Source organism: Rattus norvegicus, chromosome 19 (assembly GCF_036323735.1).
Source record: "Rattus norvegicus strain BN/NHsdMcwi chromosome 19, GRCr8, whole genome shotgun sequence".
Lineage (NCBI taxonomy): Eukaryota > Metazoa > Chordata > Mammalia > Rodentia > Muridae > Rattus > Rattus norvegicus.
Genome location: NC_086037.1, coordinates 45,415,118 through 45,435,775, shown reverse-complemented (window position 1 = coordinate 45,435,775; position 20,658 = coordinate 45,415,118). Strand labels below are relative to the sequence as shown.

Below are 20,658 nucleotides of genomic sequence, written 5' to 3'. Positions count from 1 at the left end.
TTAGATAATTACTTCTTTGGATGAGGAGATTAATGCCAATACAAAGTTTCCTTACTGTTCCCAACTTCATCCACCGGACTTGGTTTTTCTCCATTTCCTTGACATTCCCCTAAACCCTACTGGATGCTCATTCTTTAACCAGCGTGAAGGAACCTTGGGCAGACGCAGCACGCCCTGACCTCCTCTGAGAAAGTTCACCTGAGTGCTCAGTGCTGAAATGCAGGAAGATGAGTCCTTAGTCATCTCCTAAGACAAATCAACCACCACCACCACCACCACCACCACCACCACCACCACCACCACCACCACCACCACCACCACCACTCTTCTCTTTGAACCATTACCTCAAACAGTGATTTTACGGACTACAGCAGGCTAAATGGGACAAACTTCCTCTAGTGCCCAGGAGCTGTGCTGTTAGTAGAGTTCCTGACTGAGGAGACACTGGCTGTCTCTACATCTCACAGACCCTCCAGGGATCTGCCTATGACTATCTCAATCCTACTAAGTGTCCGGAGGCTTGGAGTTAGGTGACTTCTCTGGGACACACTGGAGTAAGAGCCTACATTTCAGCCAATATTTATTGACATAAAAGTCCAGCAGTCGGCCAGGTTCAGTTTCCATCCAACACTTAGGAAGCAGAGGCAGGTGGATCTCTGGGTTCAAGGCCAGCCTGGTCTACCTGCCAAGTTCCAGGCCAACCAGGGGATACATAGTGGGACCCCAAGAGAACAAAACAAAACAAAAAAGGCAAGAAAGAAAATGAAAAGTTTATGAAACAGGTTTTAAAAAAACAAGGAATTTAAATAACAAATCCACAGACGCCAGAGGATTGGAGCATAGGAGAGAAGGCCATCCATCGGTTTCCCCAGACTCTCTCGGCCCAGAGTCTTTCAGAACACACGTGTCTGTTTTTCTGCTGAACTGGCAGGTGCTGTTTGTAACAACAGGCACATCTGTGCAGCACGCTGGTGTCCACAGAGCAGGGTGGCCTGAACTCGCTCCCTATATTTAGATCCTCCAGCTCTGCTCCTAATAGCTTAATTTAATCAGGACCCTCTAGAGGGGAAGCACATCCATGTTCCTCACAGGCATCAAAGGAAACATCTTTACGAGTTATATCCTTTTGCAAACCAACATATGGTCTCACGCCACTCTCCCAATTGTTGAGCCCCTCCTGTGGGAAGAGCATGGAATTTTATTTCTTTTTATCACTTGAAAAAATCACTTCCCTCCTAATTCAGTCAAGCTGGGTGGAGGCCACTTCCTGCACAGGTGAGAGAAATAAAACTTGTTGCTTTGACATTGTCAGGAATTTTAACATTAACCACTTATTTTATGTTTTCAAAATGGAAACAAAAGGCAGACTAAAACCAAAATTAGCCAGGACCTGTTTTTCAGGCTTTCAAATAAAGTCTTTATTTTTTGGTGTGTGTGATTTTATGATGGTTCCTAACTCAAAAACAAGAGACCTTAATTTGAAAGGACTTGAACTGCTCCCCACTGTATAGCTGCTGCCTCTTCTGAACCCCAGTTTACTTTGCCACAGCACGCTGATGCCACCACCAATGCCATTTGGTTGTTACTAGGATTAAATGTGCATATATAATTAGAATGGTCTGGAAACGGAAGCACACACTGAAACATCTGAGCACAGTTTGTTAATGGAACAATTTGCCAAGTGATGCCCTTTTGATACTGCTTATATATGTGTCAAATGAAGCTTTTCAATTTTCTTTTTGTTTTAGTAACTTCTAACTTTATTTTTTAATACTTAAAAAATTATTAATTTTTTATTAGTATTAAATTCACAATTATTTAATTCACTCAACAAACAGCAATGATGTACTAAGAACTACTGTAAGTACTGAGACAAAGGCAGTATCCTGAAATCTATGGTGTCCATGTTCTGGTATCAAAGGAAGCCTCACTGAGAACAGAGCCTGAAAAAGAGATCCAGGAGGAACATGGTAAACAGAGAGAGCAAGTGCAAAGGCCATCTGTCCGGAATCATCTGCAGTGTTCCAGGAAGGCCAGGAAGGAGTCCAAAATGGCTGGAGCGGAGCATGGATGAAGGGGACAGAGGGGACTGAGGCAAGCGGGGGTACCAGCCTGAGGTGGGAACTATTACCAGAATATCCGAGCTGAGTCAGGCACATCTGACTTGCAGTTTAACAAGATTGCTGCAGCCTGCTGGGCTGTGGCAGACTGAAGGGGCAGAGGGAGGGACTCTAAGTAGGACAGTCTCCAGGGGGAAAGAAAGGTGGCAGTCACTAAGACAGAAGGTGTTAAAGGCCCGGGCCCAGTGTGGCACATCAGAAGTGGTCAGATGCTGATATGTCCTGAGAAGAAACTGCTCTTGCAGAAAGAACCTTTAAGCATGAGACTGGAGACTCCCTTTTGGTTTTTAGAAGTCTGCAGTTTATGGTGACCAAAAGACTGAGTGTCTCAAACCCAAGACAGGAGGGAGGTGACCAAGAGGCAGCCAGACCCTGAGTGACTGACAAGAAAGGGAGGGAGTAGAGAGCCCCTCAGAGCTGGAGAGGTCCAGGAGGATGGTGGGAAGGGGGCTAAGGTTGGCAGAGAGCAGAGAGAACTAAAGAAAGGCAGCTCCATCAGGCGAACACAGTAAAGATTTGTGTTCATATCCTGCTTGGGAGACAACACCAGATTTAAATACACCAAACACACATGGCTATTACTAAAATTGCAAAAAAAGAAAAATATATTTATGGACCACATGAAAAAATTGACTTTTTTCCCAGTTAAAAGACGCTCCAAATCGGTGTCTCTCCTATGACACCTCTTCGGAAAGTCTAAAAGAACCACAAAGCTATGTGCAGAGGGTGTGTGAGCATTTGCAAGAGCATTTGCAAACCTCCACGGAAACAAACAGAACCGAGTCGGTGCTGAGAGTTACCTGTAGGGAGCGTCCAGTGCAGGGGCTAACCACTTCTTTTACCAGATTCTTGTTTTCATGTTTAAACCCCAACAATACAAGCTGAAAGTAGGTAAGAGGTTCGTTCTCTGTAGCATCTAAACGCCACAGCATTGTGACCAACAGGTGCTGCAACAGGCTTTTACATTTGCAGAGAACACTGCATCCCTGTCCCTCGATCTTGCCTAGATAAATGGAACACAGATACAGATGAATTCTTTTATTAAGTAGTTCGGCTAAAGGATCAAAAATTCAATTTTACAAAATGGTATCCTATTGTAAAAAAAAAAGTAAGTTTGTTCCCCATTAAATCCTCTTTCAGTCAATAGTTCATCAAGAATAAGAGTCTCGGCGCCTGGCATTAATACCAAGAAAAGAGGGAAAAATGTTCTCAATTACCTGAACATCTTCACAGCAAACTGTCTCTGCTCCTTCTCTAGAGCAAACCTGTGAGCTGGGAACACTAACTGCAGGACGAACTCTGGAGAGCCACTGAAACAGTGAGAGAGCAGCCAGAGTTCCGTCTCCCACTCCCCCACTCCCACATAATTAATGCCACACCTTCCAAACGCCATCACGCGTAGCCATGAAGCTTTTGTCCGGTCAGGAGGCAGTTCCTTCTAAGAGCTAACAGAGGCTGTTTTCACTATATTTAGAAAAACCAAGCTTGAGACCAAAAGGCCTGCCTGTCCCCCAGGCTAGGCCTTTCTGTCTCTCAGTCCTTACTGTTAAGCCCCACCATCAGAAGCCCCAATGTTGTGCTCAGGAAGGCTGGGAACCCCCCCAGTACCTGCTCAATTCCTGGGCAGTCTTAGTGCCCACTAATCCATAAGTAACAAATTCTTAAAGGGCTCACCACTGATCCAGGAGCAGAGAAGAAAAGGAAACAAGACTGAAGAGCCTTCCCAGGACCAGGGATGGCACCGTGGGGAGGTGGGGAGAGAGGGGAGGAAGTATGGCCGTACAGTGAGTACACTGCAGACTGGCACGGGGCACTTTCTGGGCTATTTGTCTACCATGGAACACACACGTGCAAGGGAAGGGGAATGGCCAACGCTGTCGTTTGCTTTGCGACCACTATTTCTCCTGTGTCTAAGCTGTGGGTCCTTAGGATGGAAATCAGAAGGAGGGGCGGAACCCTCAACCAGCCAGACAGCAATTCCCTTCATCCCAGTGGGAATCCTAGAAGGTCTGCATAACTTTAGAGTCTGCATAACTAAAACCTGAGAGGGACCAGTGAGCCAAGGGAGCTCAGCAAGGCGCCCCTCCCCTTTCCTGAAGGACACCCCCTTTGTTTGGTGCATGAGGCAGAAGGATCTGTTTAGTATCTTATTTTAATCGCTCCAACCCCTTCCTTCCTAACTTATTTGCTGTTGCTGCTGTTTTCCCTCTTGGTTTGTCCCCATCTTCTTACCCCAGGGTGATCATGACAAAATCATGTTCACTTAGACCTACAGAGCTTTGAGTAAAGTGAAGCGGGTCAAGAGAACGTCACGCCAACCGCCACGCAGACACTCCACTCGTGGACCCCTTTCTTGGCTGACTGTAGAACACTAATCTCCTTTTGAGAAACTCATTTTCTGGGCTGACAATCCCAGCCAGCAGGTAGAGGGCTTGGTGCCGATTCTGACTCCAGGGACCCGACGTGGTAGAAGGCAGACTCCTGAAAGTTGTCCTCTGACTTCCAAATGTGCACCATGGCATGCATGCCCCTCCCACAGACACATATACATAAATGAGTAAATATAATAAAAAATTATTTTCGAGGTCCCTTATTAAAAACATAAAAGGGAGAAAAAGAGGTTACTAGGAACATTTCCTGTTCTTGAGATAATGCTTTTTCAATTGAGCAAGCACAGAAGTGAAGAAAATTCAGCCAAGAATTTTTCAAGCATCCTATTTTAGTAACCACAACAGTCATTGTACAGTCTAACATGCAGCTGCTCAGGTCCAACGCTGTCTGTACTGAAGAAGCAGGGGGGAGGGTTGTGAGGGGCGGGACAGTGGACACACCAGTCAGTCACACCACTTCCGGCATCCTCCTGCCTCCCGATCCTTTCCATGCCCTATTCCAAGGTTTTTTTCCCCCTTAGCACGAGAGCAGTTGAGATGTATCCCTGGCCTCTTACTCCTAAAACCAGTTGTCACCCCATGCTCCATGCCCAGACTGTGACAACTGAACAGGTGACCAAGCTCAGCCCTTAGACGCCCCACATTTTCTCTCTGCAGTCTAAGCACCCCGAGTCCCTGCGGCTTTACTTTGCTGCACTTTGAACTCTTTGGCTAGAGGAGTTTCTGGTTCCTGCTAGGGTGGAGGGAATGATGCCCAAACATAGGTCCTTTCTTTTCAAACTATGAAAAGTTTGAAATGTGTGTGTGCACATGAATGCAGTGCGGGCAAGACCAGAAGAGGGTGCTGGATCCTCTGGAGCGCAAGTCACAGACGACTGTGAACTGCTTGATGCAGGTGCTGGGAACCGAGGCCTCTGCAGAGCAGGGAGTGCGGTTAAAAGCTGACTCATTTCTCCAGCCTCACACGCTGGCTCTTCTTTAAGAAGAACCGCCCTCGGCGTTTAACTGGTGTGCTTCAAGGGTTACAACAGTCCCACACCGTGCCACGGGCTACCAAACATGAAAGCCATGCATGGTTCATACACACAAGGCACTAACAACACAACACAGCAGATTTCCTAATGTGTTTCCAAAAACATCGAAATGGAAGACATACACCCCACACATAGCTGGTGTGCCAGTCAGACAGTTAGCTGTACCAGGTTTCCGATGGACCGGCCAAGTGCTCCTGTCATAGGCCTGTGGATGAGTCTCTGGGGAACAGACACGGTGAGACCCACAGAGATCATGAGGACACCCTGCATTCCCTCAAGGAGCTCAGTGGTGTTAGCGTGATAACTGAAATAAAAGGTCTTACGACAGAGGGTAGGCTCGACAAGCAGGTCTGTGCTGTTCCTCAGAGTTACAAGCTCCCAGCCCTGTATTTATGATCCTTTATCCCAACTTTATCAAACTGTGTAAGATACACATTAAGTATAAATATACATTTTAGACATTCAGGAACTGACTGGAGAGTTAGCTAAGGGAGAAAAGTAGGCTGGTAGGATCCTCTTTCCCAGACAGTTGTCCTCTGACCTCCATAGGCACAGTATGGTATGCCTGCATGCTCAAAAATACACACACACACACACACACACACACACACACACACACACACACAGATTAAAATTTAGAACTCCCTACAGTTGTGTCAAACTTCCTTGCCAAGCCCTTGGTTTTTGAGAGACTACCCCACGCATATGTGAACTGCCTTTAAACCCAGCCACTGAATATCAACAGCTTATTATCCAGTCTTTCATGTTAGTCACGGTATGGTAACTGTACCAACTGCCTTGCCTCTTCACATAAAAGCTACACGCTTTTCTCCTCCCTCCCACACTGCATAGGATGTGCAGGATGCCAAGTAGAAACACACGGTGTGTTTGTGCCACCAGCTAATACTGACTGAAAAAACCAAACCCAACATGAGGTGTGCCCTCTGAGAAGGGGGCTTTCCTGAAACACAGAACATCTCGTCCCATACAATCTGACAACAACTCTCCTTACACCCAGATAAACGTCATCTACTCCTTGTGCCAATCATTTGGATGGCAGGTTTGGTTTTCTTCCAGTTCGCAAGAAAACATGTAAAACCTATCAAACGTCCTCCTGAGCTTAGACAACTAAACAGAAAGTATCTGTGCACAACAGCAAAGATAATGAGGCCATCATTAATCGCTCCAGACTGCAAAGCCAGCAAGGACTCACAACAAAACAGGAAGCCCTAATAGATGCCACGGTGCGCACTACACTCCACCAACTATCCAGACCTTTTATAAGGGTCCGTTTTATTTCCCATCAAGAAAAGCTACTGGGCCAGGAGACAGCTCAGCAGGCCAAAGTGGTTGCCTGGCAGGCTTGAGTTCGATCCCCAGAACCCAGGTAAAAATGGATGTGGGAGTGTGCACCTATGATCCCAGCACTCCCATGGAAGGCTGGGGAATTGCTTGGAAGCTCACAGACCGCCTGGCTATACTAGAATGAGCAAAGACAGAAACAACAATAGCTCAGACACAGTCATGCCTCAAACAAGGTGGCAGGTGAGAACGGATTCCCAAAAGCTGTCTGAAAACACACACACACACACACACACACACACACTCTCTCTCTCTCTCTCTCTCTCTCTCTCTCTCTCTCTCTCTCTCTCTCTCTCCTCTCTTAGAAAAGGAAAGCCACTGTATTTAATAAAATTAGCATCTGAGCATTCAGTCTTCCTGTTCAACTGAGCTGAAGGTGTTTAAGTGACACTTCTGACCAGTGCATACGGATCCAGGGTCCCTCATCCTAGTCACTCAGCATCCGGAGGAGGCATATAAAGGATGGGGAGGGGACGGCCACAGGCTGAACACAGAGTCCACACAGAAGATACACAAGCTTTCCCCTCCATGTCAAAAATATTCTCAGGCCATTTAAAGGTGATGGTGAGAATACAGACAGACAGACAAACTCTGTCCGGCGGGTCCGCAGCAGCCTGACGCTGAAGCAAGACCGCATTTGATTTGATTGGGTCAGGACCCTGCCAATCACCAGCAACCCTCGTCTGGGCAGTGCACGAAAGCCCTTTCACACCCCTGCGCACTGACTATTATCCATGACAGAAAACCGGGGGTTTAAATCCGGATGCTTCTTCATCCTTAGAAGAGGGGAACTTTTCTCACTGAGTCGTCATATACCAGTCTGTCTCCAGAATCAAAGCCACATTCTAAGACATCACTGCCATCGCATATAAATGAGAAAATGTCACTGTGAAGTCTAGTATTGCAACGCAGGCAGGAGGGTGGGGGAACCCACTTCCAAATGCTGCGCTAGGGAACGCTAGTGTCTTCAGGGCTCATTAATTCTGCCAGCAGACCCCCCATGCGCATGCGCATGCGCCCTAACAGAACCGTAAAACCCTAGCGAGCTGACCCTTGGCCCCAAGACCTGTCCTGGAGGAAACAGGCTACTGTGGAGGAAACGGGTGGAGTTTGCGTGTACCTCACCCCCACACACAACCCCTGCTTCTCTCCTTCATTGGGGGGAAATACTGAAATACTGGGCTCCTCTCCTTCACGGGGAAAAGCTTTGTGTTGCCAGACAAACATGTTCTGATCCACAGGGAGAAAATCAGTAAGGTCCAAGAAAGTACACTGTCCCCTCTCCGGGATGAACTGCTGCAGGACGCATTCCTCAACCTGTGTTTGTTTGAGAACGGCTCACTCTCAGTCCCGAGTTCTTCTCTTGGGCCGTCGCTTTCTGTTGAGTCTGGAAGGTTCTCAGTGGCCATGGTAGGTAACGCGGTTGAGACCGGCTGTCAGGCTGCCTGCATACTTGGTGCATCCCTATTGGCCGGGCATCTGTCTTATCTATAAAGCCTCTCTTCTCTGGATTTGGCTCTCGGAGGCACATCTAGAAAACTCGGAAGTTACCGGGCGGTAATGCCCTCGGACATCATGTGCCAACCTTCCTTCTGACTACCACAGTAAGACTCCATCCCAGAATCTATCAGAAGTAAATTATGTGTTGTCGGAGTGGGTAAGAATTAACACTAATGAATGATGTAAAAAGAACAAACAGAAGACACAGAAATTTAATCCCAGTATTGGGGTGAGAGGCCAATTGAAAAAAAACACGAATAAATTCAGAATAGCAATTTATTTTTAAAGGCTTTAGGCAGTCTAAATAACTTATCTAGCTTGTTAAAGGGTTCGTCCCTCGATTCAATTACTACACTTTCTAAAAACCTTCAGCAGCAGCTGTCAGGAAAGGGCTTTAGTACAAATTCCCAAACCTGGTATTTCTGCCCTTCTTTTCCAAAGGTTCCCGTCGCTAACGCTTCTGCAATCACAGAGGCCATTAGTCTCCTCCTCCTGCTCGGCTTTATCTGGACTGGATGAGATGCTGCCCTTGTTAACATTCTCAACTGTAAAGGCTGATTTGCTGAACAGTTACCACAGCTGAATGCTCACTACACCTGGTTTCATGCTGAGCCTTTCACAGCTCTGCACTTGCCCCTGAGGAGATGCAACTCCTACATTTGCACACTGTTTTAATATCTCTAAAGCTATATGGAGTTTTTCCTTGGTAGAACACGAAACCAGGCTTAAACCTAGATGAAATACAAAACCTCTTCTCTTTCGTGTCCATTGTAAAGCTTGGGCTGTACTATCACTTCCGGTTTTCTGCTAGTGGAGAAGAATCACAGGCTAATAGTGATTTTCCCAAAGTTACAAAGTGAGTGTTTTGGGGGCTTGATGGAGCATGGTCTTAACAAAGGCAACCAGCTCCCCGTGATGGCAATGCAGGGCGGTCAGCACTCTGCTGTGGCACTTTCCTGGGTAACCTGGTTCGTGCTCAGTGTTACAGGGACAGTATTTTGTCATTTGTACCCCAGATCACAATCTTTAATGATGTCCCTTCACCTCTGCACCCTCTCTATATAGAGTCTCATAAAAAATAAGGGACTAGTCGGAGTTTAGGGATCTATTCCCCACTTCCTAATAAGTCATTCTCTGCACGATTACATTCATTCAATTACTCTTTTTCCCCTTTAACCCAAGTGGCAGGCCTGCCCCCTCTCTGAGCCTACTCTGGACTCCTGGGTTCTCCACACCCCTCCGAGGCGACATCTTTCTTACGGTTGCTTCTTTTGACTTCTTCAGATATTCTTCCTAATTCCTAGGTGTGAGGTTGGATAAAAAAGTGAATTTGCATGCTGTGTCTCCTTGTGTGGGCTTTCTGGGTGCATAGGTAGTGAATTACATGCTGTGTCTCCTTGTCTGGGCTTTCGGGGTGCATAGGTAGCTAGAGGCCTGCCACCTCCTCACCCTGCATGGGAGGGACCCCACCTGTAGCCCTGAGTTTCCCATCTTTAACCTACAGACCCTAACTAGGTGACCCACTAGAAACCCACACCTCCATCCCAATTGTTTCCCACCCCCCACCCCCCCACCCCCGCACAAGCTTCATCCCTCACCTATAGAATGGCTGCGCCAGGTTTCCAGCCACTGACGTTCCAAGCTTAAAGGTCATCTCTGACATCCCCTCCTGTAATCCCCACAGCCATATAATAGCCACATCTTTATCAGTTTTGTCTTGTTTTTGTTCGTCTTCCATTTTACCGAAAATTAATCATCACATAAAAGAAAGCTTTAAAAAAAAAAAAACAAAAACAAAAACCAAAAACGTAGCACACAGCATCTACCCAACCCAATTCCAAACTCATGACCCAGCTTTCTCCATGACTTCTCAATGCTTCTGCATTATAGCACACGACAAACCCTCAACTGTCCTTGACCGCTGTACATCCCCATCCTCTCAGGCTCCGACGGGAACACCTCACCAAGGTCAGACAGGTCGGCTCACTAGTGGGTACATCTGCACTACTTAATTTGGTAGCCACATGCTACTGCTCACACAAACACTGACACACATGTTACTGTCATGAATAAAGGCCATTCCTCAGCTGCACTGGCCATGGCTCAGAGCTTGACAGTCCCCCTTGGCTACATGGGTGGTACATGGACCTCACTTGCACCACTGTAGAGTTTCCATTGGATGGGGCGACTACACTCACCCTTGCTTATCCACTGTGCTCCCTACTGATACCAGGTCCATGTACTTCTACCCCACAGGAGTCCTCCCTGAGTTGTGACCCTGAATCCCGGGCTGCCCTGTAATAATTTTTATGTTGTTACTGATTTTTTTCCTTTCCTTTTTATATGTGTCTTGTCATGAATTACTGTTAAATCAAAAAAAAAAAAAAAGAACCCCCCCATGGGTAATCGATGCACACATTAACTATAATACTATATCAAATTAAAAAAAAAAACAAATAAGGGTCTTATATCCCTCTTCTATTAAAAAATGTTTTCTTTCTATTGAAACAAATAAAGGAACTTGCATTTAACTAAATGAATGACTTAATTTAATGTCTAATTATAGTAGTTTAAGATAATTAGTTACTCTTTCTTTTTCCTTCTGGTGTTTGAAACTGAAAGGAAAAATAGCTGTGCCAGTGTGAAATAATTCTGCTCTGCACAGACACACAGTAAAGAAGCCACAGACAGACAAGTAGCAGGAAGGAACAGTTTGAATAAGTAGATCCTAAAACTATCTGAAATTGTATGAAGAACTATAGCACAGAAGCTCTAAAACTAAGGAAAACTCTAAATAGAGCACTGATAAATTCAGTGTAAGAACACACTCTGAATACGCATGTAGGCCCATTTATCTCTCTCCGTCCCGAATGTGACCATGAACATTCTTTGACACCCTGAACTAAGAAACATATGGATGTTTAATTAGTGTACGTGTCATGTGTTCCTCCTTTTAATTCAGGGGTATCTCTAATCATAAGTAATACACGGAGGAAGGAGAGGCAACTAACATACCAACTCCCCACAGCACACATGTGGGCTCTTCAAGGAGAAACACACGGGTGTCTTTTCAACACGGGGAACCACACAGAAAAGAGATGGAGGAGAATCAACAGGCAAGGATTCTTAGAGCCTGACACGGTCTGAGGCTTTCTTCCCCTGGGGGTGGGGGAGTGGGGAGAGAACGACTCCATTCTCAAATCCAGAATAACAAAAATTGCAAAACTGAGCTGCTACGCCCTCCAAATGTGGCAGTTCCCAATGCTTCCCCCAAATGGATGCAGTCACTGACTTTGAACTGCTCATAACAGTGTCTTTTATGCAAATGAGCACCCTGAAGGCCCTGCCACGTTTTCTGGACTAACTGTATGTATCTCAGCACACACCACAGTTCAGATCTGAAGGAGTTACAGGAGCGCATCACGCTTCCCGGTCTCATCTCCTTCCTTAACTTAAAGGATGCCATTGCCCAGTTAAGTAACTGCTGAAAATATTTCATGTGTTTTTGCTACAACTCAGATCCCCGGTGGCCAGATTAGACTGAATAATGGCAAAAAAAGGCACAAGGACTGGAAAGACTAGACTTCAGAAGAGATGTCCTACGTGTTTCTAAAACACAGCCTGCAATCTTTGTACCACACAGAAACACCAAGACATTTCGTCGATGTCAACGTCACTTTGACTTGTATTGTCTCCACTCTTTTCTCTCCCCACACCTTTGCAACTCTCTCCTACTACACACCTGGCTCCTTCCCTACAGACCCCAAACTTCAGCTTTAGTGAGGAATACGGTGGCCTAGAAAGTAAAAAAAAAAAAAAAAGAATTCCACGTGCTTTTCAGCAGGTCACAACTGTCTGATCGCCCAATTCTAATAAGATCCCATTGATTAAAAATCAGACATGGGGTTTTTCTTTTCAATTTCTAGAATAAAACAAAAATCAATTTTAAACTGTAGAAAGCAAACATTTCTCTATGGTTGTCACATTTAATTGTTACTTAGCTCAAACAATGTTAGGTATGAAAACAACAAAATCATGCCAAAAGAAATTCTTCTTTCTTCCCCTCCCCAAAAGATCCAGGATGCGCTCAGCCCAGAGCCTCAAGAACACTAAGCTAACAGGAAAAAACAAATAAATGGACCTTCGATACTCAGAGGATCCAGGCAGGTCTGGCTTTCTGTTTCAATCAGTAAGATAGGAGACATTACACAAGCCAGGTAACCTCTCCTGGCTTCAGATTGGCCAACTCGGTAGGAACCAATTGGATTAGACACTCTTGAAAGCAGTATTTAACAATACGCATCTTTAGTCTCTGAAGCCCTGAGGCAGGACAGTCTCAAACTCCAACAGTGTACTTCTCCTGAAAGCACAGAGCCTTTCACACAAACGCACCAGTGCACATCAACATCCCCGGATAGGAAGACAGGAGAATAAGGATGTAGGACCCAGATAGGAACTGAACCAGGCTCCCATCAGATTCATAAACAGCTCTAACCCTTCCTCCTAAAGTGTTAAGAGCAACTGAACTGTGAGACTTTCTACAACAGTTGACACCCATCCTTAGAAAAAGGAAAAAGTCCCCAGGGAGTTTGCGACCAACTGCCCTTATCTCCAGCTGCTTGGCTTAGCTGCTGGGGGAAGCAGAGCCGTTGTGATAGGACAGATAGCTAGATACTGAGACTTCCTTCAACTGCAGCCTCAGCTTGGGACTGATCACAGAAACACAAAGGGCCAGTGCAGGGGATAAATCAGAAAAGCAGAGGCACAACTGCCTGGATTTAAAATGTGCTACTTTCTGGGCAAACTTGTCTTCAAATCACGTGCTGCTTAAATGGGGGTGATGGGAGAAAGCACCCCTCCAAAAGGAGGGTGATGAGGCATCAGCTTGTCTAAAGACCTAAAAGTACAAGCAGAGAGTCACGCCCACACTGACAAAGCAAAGCCTCCTGGGTATTCCAAATCCAAGTTAAGTGAACCTGAGGGTCTCCATACAGGTAGGTAGGTAGGTAGGTAGGTAGACAGACAGACAGAGAGACAGATGGCAGGCAGACAGATAAATAAACAGGCATCAGGCATCAGGCAAACAATTCAAACTCAAATGCGTCATGAATCCATCCAAGGTGCTCCTGGCACCCCTGCTGCACCACACAACTGGGTTGAAACATACAGCCTGCATGGTTTGCACTGACCATGCATGTCCTTACACCACACAGCAACTTAGGGCAGCATGTTGGCTCCGATCTGAGACTACTGTATGTCACAAAGTACACAGAAGAAGCCACAATATATACAGTTGCTGCTTTATAGCACTGCGACACCTGGTTACAGAAGAAGGCTCAGGGCTCGTAACGGTGCCTACGGCCAAGACCAACAACCTCAGTGTGATCCCCGGAACCCACACAGTGAAGGGGAGAAGACTCCAGTGAGTTTCCCTTAACCTTCACGAGTTGTGCACCTACCCTCTCACAGACACGAATAAATGTTTGGGGTTTATTTTATCTTACTTTTTTAAGGTAACAGTTGAATTACAGGAGACAAGGCCTTTTAGCACTCTCTCACCCCTCCTTCAGCATGTACCCTTGGTACCCCTGGACTGGATTGTGTTAGAATGTTTGATCCTACAAACCGATGTTCAAGATGCTGGGCTTGAGTTTTATAAAATGTTCAACCAATGTGACTTGCTTAGAATTCCCAGTAGTTTCTAAAACAGCCCTAAACATACTTCTGCCATTTGACACGACGTATTTAGGTTGAAGTGGCATTCCCAGCATTGACAAGGATAAAGTCAAAGTATCAATTAACTCCAAAAAACAATCTGAAGAGGCTCCACGTGTCCTGTATGCCCAGCCAATTTTAATGTCAAATAGACAAGAACACCCATCTGATTAATTAGCAAATTTATTTTCCTTTTGAGTAAGTGGTGTGTATACTAAAGAATTACTTTTCAATAAATTTAAGATGTTTTTATATTTAATTTAAGGAAGTTAGAGGAAGTCTGTTTTCTCCTTCTACCGTGTGGGTTCAGGAATCAAACTCAGTTCTTCAGCCTTACTGACATGCTGAACCATCCTGCTGGCCCGTGACTGTGCAAATTTCTTTATAATGTATTATCAGTAAGTACTTGGTTTGTAGACCTACTTCACAGACTTAGGATACTCAGGTCACAGGAAAATTTCCTGTGAGAAAAGAGAGCTCAAGGGGGGAAAAAAATTAAGAAGCAAACAAAACAGAAAACAAATGAAACAGAGTTAAGAATGAGGCTCGGGGCTGACAGGCTTCTTGATCCATATCCCTGGACAGACTGTAAACCCTCAGAACTCGCCAGCTGTGCGGCCTGAAGCAACACAGTCACTCGGCGTCAGTTTCTTTATCAGTAAGATGGGGACAACACTTTTCTGGGAAGTCCCAGGGCGTAAATAAGTTACAACCACCACACACTTTTAAAAAGTCAGAAGGAGACAGAAAACTACAATTTCCATCTACCTAGTGCTCTAAATCATGGTCAGAAACGGCAAACAGGATCTACTGAAAAGCCAACTTCACATTAACCTCTGTCTTCAGCCATCATTCCAGACTGAATTTGTTGTTATTGTTGTTCAGATGATTGGTTGGTTGGTTGGTTTTGGTTGAGTGGTTGGTTAGTTGGGTGGGTGGTTGTTTGGTTGGTTGGATTTTGAGACAGGGTTTCTCTGTGTAGGCCTGGCTGCCAAACTGCCTTTCTGGGGGAAAAAAAAGGATTTGTACAGAGGAAGGTCACCTCTCTAGATCCTAGTGTCTAGAACTTTCTATGGGGATAAAAACTGTCCCACGTACATTCCCTTCAGCATGGTAGTGACATATGACTACTTGAAATGAGGGTGGTGCAGGCGACACTGTATCTTAAATGATGACTGAGCAGCACAGACAAGGCTGCTTCTACCTTATTAGACAGTGAGCATTGGGCTACACTGAAGACGCTCTATAAGAACTTAGGCAAAAGCGAGGGCCTTTCTTTTCTGCCTGAGTCGCTGCTGTGTTTTCAGTGGAGGCCTGATGACTATGACCCGTTACGGCAATACCCTCACACACTTATCAGCACAGTGCAAGCTCAGAGCTAACAAATGATCAGAAACGAGGAAGCAATCCATCCTCTGATATCTCAGAGGATCCAGAAGGCCGTGTTGAATCCACACAGATACAAAGATGGGCACTGCAAAGGTCCCCATTGCCGCCCCAGAGCATCAAATGAAAAGCTACGCCTTTAACAAGATGCAGCCCTCCCCACCCCAGAAATCACAGTTCAGAACACATTCCCCTCTTTCAGAAACACGGGGGTTCTTCACCGTCTCCCCTTTCTACCGTAAACAAAATCCATGTACCACCCATATCTGGAGGATAACGCCAGACTCCAGCTTAGCTGCCCCTATAATGTGGTTTAATTATGATGACTGAACTAATAGGCTGACATCATAGACTTTTACAGGCTGACCCCATGTCATTCTGATGTATCATTTTGCACCAGTTCAGTGCTGTAAATCAATTTAAGATCTCGAGCAGGTTGGAAAGGCTCTCTCTGCCTCTCTGGAGACTCTGCATTACACACAACTTACATTATTTATAAAGTCTCGGCGATGCCTCCATTAGCCTTGTAAGACCACACAAATGAGATCTTTTATACACACACACAACTCGGCCTTGATTATGGAGGCTTCTGCTGCTTAAATACGCTCATCTAATTACATCCGAGTTTATTCTTCCTCCAATCTACCACATTACTGCATTTTTATCTTGAGCCCAGAATAGCTGGAAATCAAGATTAGAAACCGAAATTTAGTTTTTAACTAGTATGTGTAGCTGGGGACCAAGATTTACTTCCTCTTAATGCTCATGTGAACTTACCAGAAAAGGAATGGAAATTCCAAGATGAACAAGAGTTTAGCATTTTTAATTGCCCCCCCCCCAAAAACAACCCTGTCACTCCTCCAAAATGTAAAGACCACCATCTCTCCAAGGGTATAAAACTAGAGGACACTGCAAAAGTAAGAGTGTATTTGGTTACTACTTATGGTTGCAAGGGTCAAAACTAAATCAAGGACAAATCCCTATCCTCTGAAGAAACCTGATCATTCTCGGGAGCCTCTGACATCCCCACCCCCAGAAAACCCATCTCTCAAGACCCTGGTTTACAGTTTCCTAAGAAAAGCAGACTTACACAAATGGAGCACCACCTTCACAGAAATATCGTATAACTGAAAATTAGAAAAGCAGAGGCGGGGAGGGCGCACCCGAAAGTCCGCACAGCCTGTTTAGGCCTGCAACCTCCATCACAGTACCGCCGCCGGTGTGAAACATCCACACCAATTGAAAACACCACTGCCTCTGCCTCGACTCTGTGAACTGTTCCAGCACAGCTCATCAGCTTCCGGTACAGCGTGAAGTGGTAATTATAAACAAGATGAAAAATGAACCTGGTCAGGGAACAGTTTTCTCATTGTGCTGAGGTGTGGGCACATTATCCACCACAGGCCCTTAGAGCGAGAGATGCTGGAAAGAGCGTGCTGTGATTTTGCTCCAGCAACAGGAAGACATTACATAAACCAAGCAACTCCTTTCAGTCCGGGCTTTGAAAACTTCAGATGTCACCCAAGAACCCTAGAGAGGGGGAAGAAAGAGGCCAGGGTTGACAACATGCACTCTACTACGATTTTCTCTTAGATGGCTGTGGCATGGGCTAGGATTTTCAGATGGAAAGCTCTTAGCTGGATTATTTTGTGCCGTGCATTTTAGAAAAACTGCATGTGCCTCCGAATAAACAAAAGCCGCGACTACCACAGTGTCTGGATGTGGCCGGCCATGGTCCCTCCTGGCTCCCCAAAGCACCTCGGGGAGACGCTGCCCCCGCAGCCTTCACACGCAGTCCGCAACGCGGCTGCAGAGGCCCGCGCTCTCACGCCCACCACCCCCACCCCGCGACAGAAACACTAACAAAGACAGTCTGGACGAGAGCAGTTGTTCCCGGCGCTCGGAACGCTGCAGTGAGGCAATCGAATCCGGTAAAGGGAAAGGAATGAGGCGACACTGGGCGACGCAGGGGGTGTAGGCGGAGGGGGGGGGGGGGACGCGAGGCGGCCAGACCTTTGAATAAATCAGAGGGAACTCCGCCGCGAACTTTCCTTAACCTCGATCCCCAAATCAGGCAGTGTGGGGACCCCACAGGGGCGCGCGCGTCCATCCAGGGAGACCCGAGCTGAGCGCAGCGCTGTCCCCGCGAGGGTCTGCAGGCCGGGGCGGGGACACAATGGGGCTGCGGCCCGATGCGGAACGGGGGTCCCCGGAGAGCTGGACACGCCCGACAAAGACGCGGGGAGACGGGAGAAGAGGTCTGGCGGCAGGTTCGCGGCTGCGAGACGCCATCATGGGGGGTGGGGGGGGACTGTGTCCCGGAGCTCGTCCCAGATTCCCTTCAGCGCGGGTCCCCGAGTCCTCCCGGATCCTCCCCGGAGCACGTCCCAGATTGACCCCGGAGCCCGCCCCTAATGCCCTCGGAGCCCGTCCCCGATCTTCCCCGAAGCCCACCCGGGATGCCCCACGGAGCCGGCCCTGGATCCCCTGGAGCTGGTCCTTGTCCCGGTGCGCCCCGCGCGGCACAGGACAAGTCCCTCTCGAGTCGGCTCGGGTACGCTCGGCTTTACCGGCTCGGCGGCGCGCCCATCGGCGGGGACGCACGAGACCCGGCGCCGGGTCCCGCGCTCCGATCCGTTCCCAGTCACCGTCCCAGCGCTTCGCTTAGCTCTCGGCCGCCGTCCCCGCGCCTCGGCCCTGGCCTCGCCTTGGTGCGCCCGCTCGCTCCCCGAGCCTGGATTGATCTGGTCGCGCTGGCGTCAGGCAGTCGGAACCGCCCAGCCTCCACAGCCCGCCTGCCAATACCCGGCGCACAACCCGCCCGCCGCTCGCCCTCGCTCACACGCGCACCGCGCGCGCCCGCTGCTGCTTAGGGATCCTCTCCAAATTCCCGGCCCGCGCCTGCCTCTGACTCTGTAGTCCCTGCCTAGCTGCCAGTCAAGTTCCAAAGCCTGTGTTATTTTCTGAAATGTTCTCAAACACGACCATCAAACCCACCCAATCGTCCTAAAAACCCATTTTAATGGCCCTGCAATCACTGACCCAGTGATTTACCGGCCCTCCATGTGGCCTGAGCCCCAAACTGGGTGACCTGTTAACTGCTAGGTAAATGCATTTATTTCTAGTATGTACCCTTGCTGCGGCAAATGACAAAAGCCATTTGTATGTTTGATACATGGTCTCTTGTAGCCCAGGATGACCCCGAACTCACTTTGAAGGGGAAAAGACCTTGAACTTCTCTTCCTCCAGCCTCCACATCGTGAGATCTGGGATTATAGATCTACACATATTTTTATTTATAAGATTCTGGGAATCGAACCTGGCCTTGTGCATCCTGGGCAGGAAGGAACTTTACAACTGAGCTTCACCACCTAGCCCTTTTGTTCACTTGCTTGCTTGCCGGCTTGGAACGGGATCTCTCCCTTTAGCCCAGGCTGGCCTTGAATTGGGAAATACCCTTTTAGTACTATAAATTTTTGGTGTAAATTTTTAGATGACAGGGTCTTGCCCCTGTTTCCACCCCCACCCCCCAAACAAAAACCCCACAAAACAAAAATACACAAACACAAAGGAGCTCACATCTTACTGATCTGTTCAGACACCAAAAACACCCTCTTGAAACAATCAACTTTTTTTTTGGTCAGTTTCTGGAAGTTGGCATGAAATCTTGGACACTTATCATAATGTTGAGTTATGTTCAGAGAAGAACTATTCTAGGAGTAAATGCCCCACAAACCAAAAGAAGAAAAAAATCATTACCAGCAATATAAAGAAATACCAAAGGCCACTACAAATTAATGACACTCTCCAATTATTCCTGTACCTTTACATGCCTGGCATTCCACTTAAAATTCTTATTAATTATTTAAGTATTATATCTGTATTCCATATTTAATTATTCAAAGGAAATGCAACAAATCCCATAAACCCATAAAATGCCATTTATAAATTATACATAAGAATATTTCTGCTAATTAAATTCCTTTCTTCATTAAACTATTTGAGCACTTACTGGTCAATTTTTGGACCTCATCTTATTTTCCTTAAAAGCAGCATTTGACATAGTTGGTTGCTCTCTGGTCCCTTGGGCAACAGCTGGAGAGAGCTTGACTAAAGGCCACTCAGGGTCATTCCCCTCCCGTCCACAGACCCTCTGCTGACAGAGTGGGGTATATCCATACACGGGAGCATTATTCAACCATGGAAAAGGAAAGGAGCACTTCCTCTGTCTCCCAGGGCCCAATGAGAGCCTCGGTTCCACCCTTCGCATGGAATAACCGGGTGGGATAGTGCTCACCTGTAATTCAGAAGTTCAAGATCATCCTTGGCTTTATAATAACTTCAAGGCCACCGTGGCCACTGTGACCAACAAAATAAAACAATCAAATAACAGGCCCTCTGCCGAATTAATAAATAAAGACCCCATATAATCTGCTTCCTTCATGCAAGATGTTCGTAATAGACAAAGCCATAGGAAGAGAATAGGAAATTAGAGTGTGGGGTGCAGGATTGAAAGCCTGGGAGGGTCATGAAAGATATAAGCATGGTAAAAGATCTCAAAAATAAGGTTAATAATAAATCTGGTAGTTACACAACTGTGTGAATACAGCAAAAAACATATGAGTGTATATTTTGAATAGCTACATTCTACAATTGTGAATTTTATCCAAATATAGCTTTTTTTTTAATGCAGACAGCTAAAGGCGGTACATGGTTCTTATTTAAATCCTGAAAGGAAGGCTGAAGAGATGTCTTAGGAGTTAAGAGCACTGACTGTTCTTTCAGAGGACCTGAGTTCAACTCCCAGCAACCACATGGCAGTTCACAACCATAACTCCAGTTCCTGGGGATCCAACACCCTCTTCTGGCCTCTGGGGCACCAGGCCAGGCACACCAGGAAAGGCCTTGTTGAAACATGCATGATATAAGTGAAGACATGGGATGGGAACATGGAGATACATGCCAGTCAAGCCATATACATATAATAAATATAAACAAAAAATCCTAGAGAGATATGCAGTGGTACTATGTAACTGTTCACTGAAGTAATTTGTAACACTAGAGATGGCCTTTCCTAGTCTATTTCTACTGTCCCTGAATGATAATTACTAATACTATGCCCATTAAAAAAATTTATTTTACTTGTGCAAG

The 20,658-nt window shown here is 46.5% G+C and overlaps 1 protein-coding gene across 5 annotated transcripts in view; it reads right to left on the bottom strand.

Moving 5' to 3' along the window:
- The window catches only part of Smad1 (SMAD family member 1), a 60,533-nt gene extending 42,187 nt beyond the window's left edge, over positions 1-18,346 (bottom strand). For 2 of the 5 annotated variants that reach the window (XM_006255394.3, XM_006255397.3), the window contains exon 1: positions 18,078-18,346. The gene's annotated coding sequence lies outside the window, so the exon portion shown is untranslated. Of the gene's footprint in view, positions 1-2,920; positions 9,939-17,520; positions 17,892-18,077 lie in introns of those variants that run through there. The other 3 variants (NM_013130.3, XM_063277825.1, XM_063277823.1) reach the window with 3 other exon arrangements.
- Positions 18,347-20,658: the final 2,312 nt, after the last annotated feature.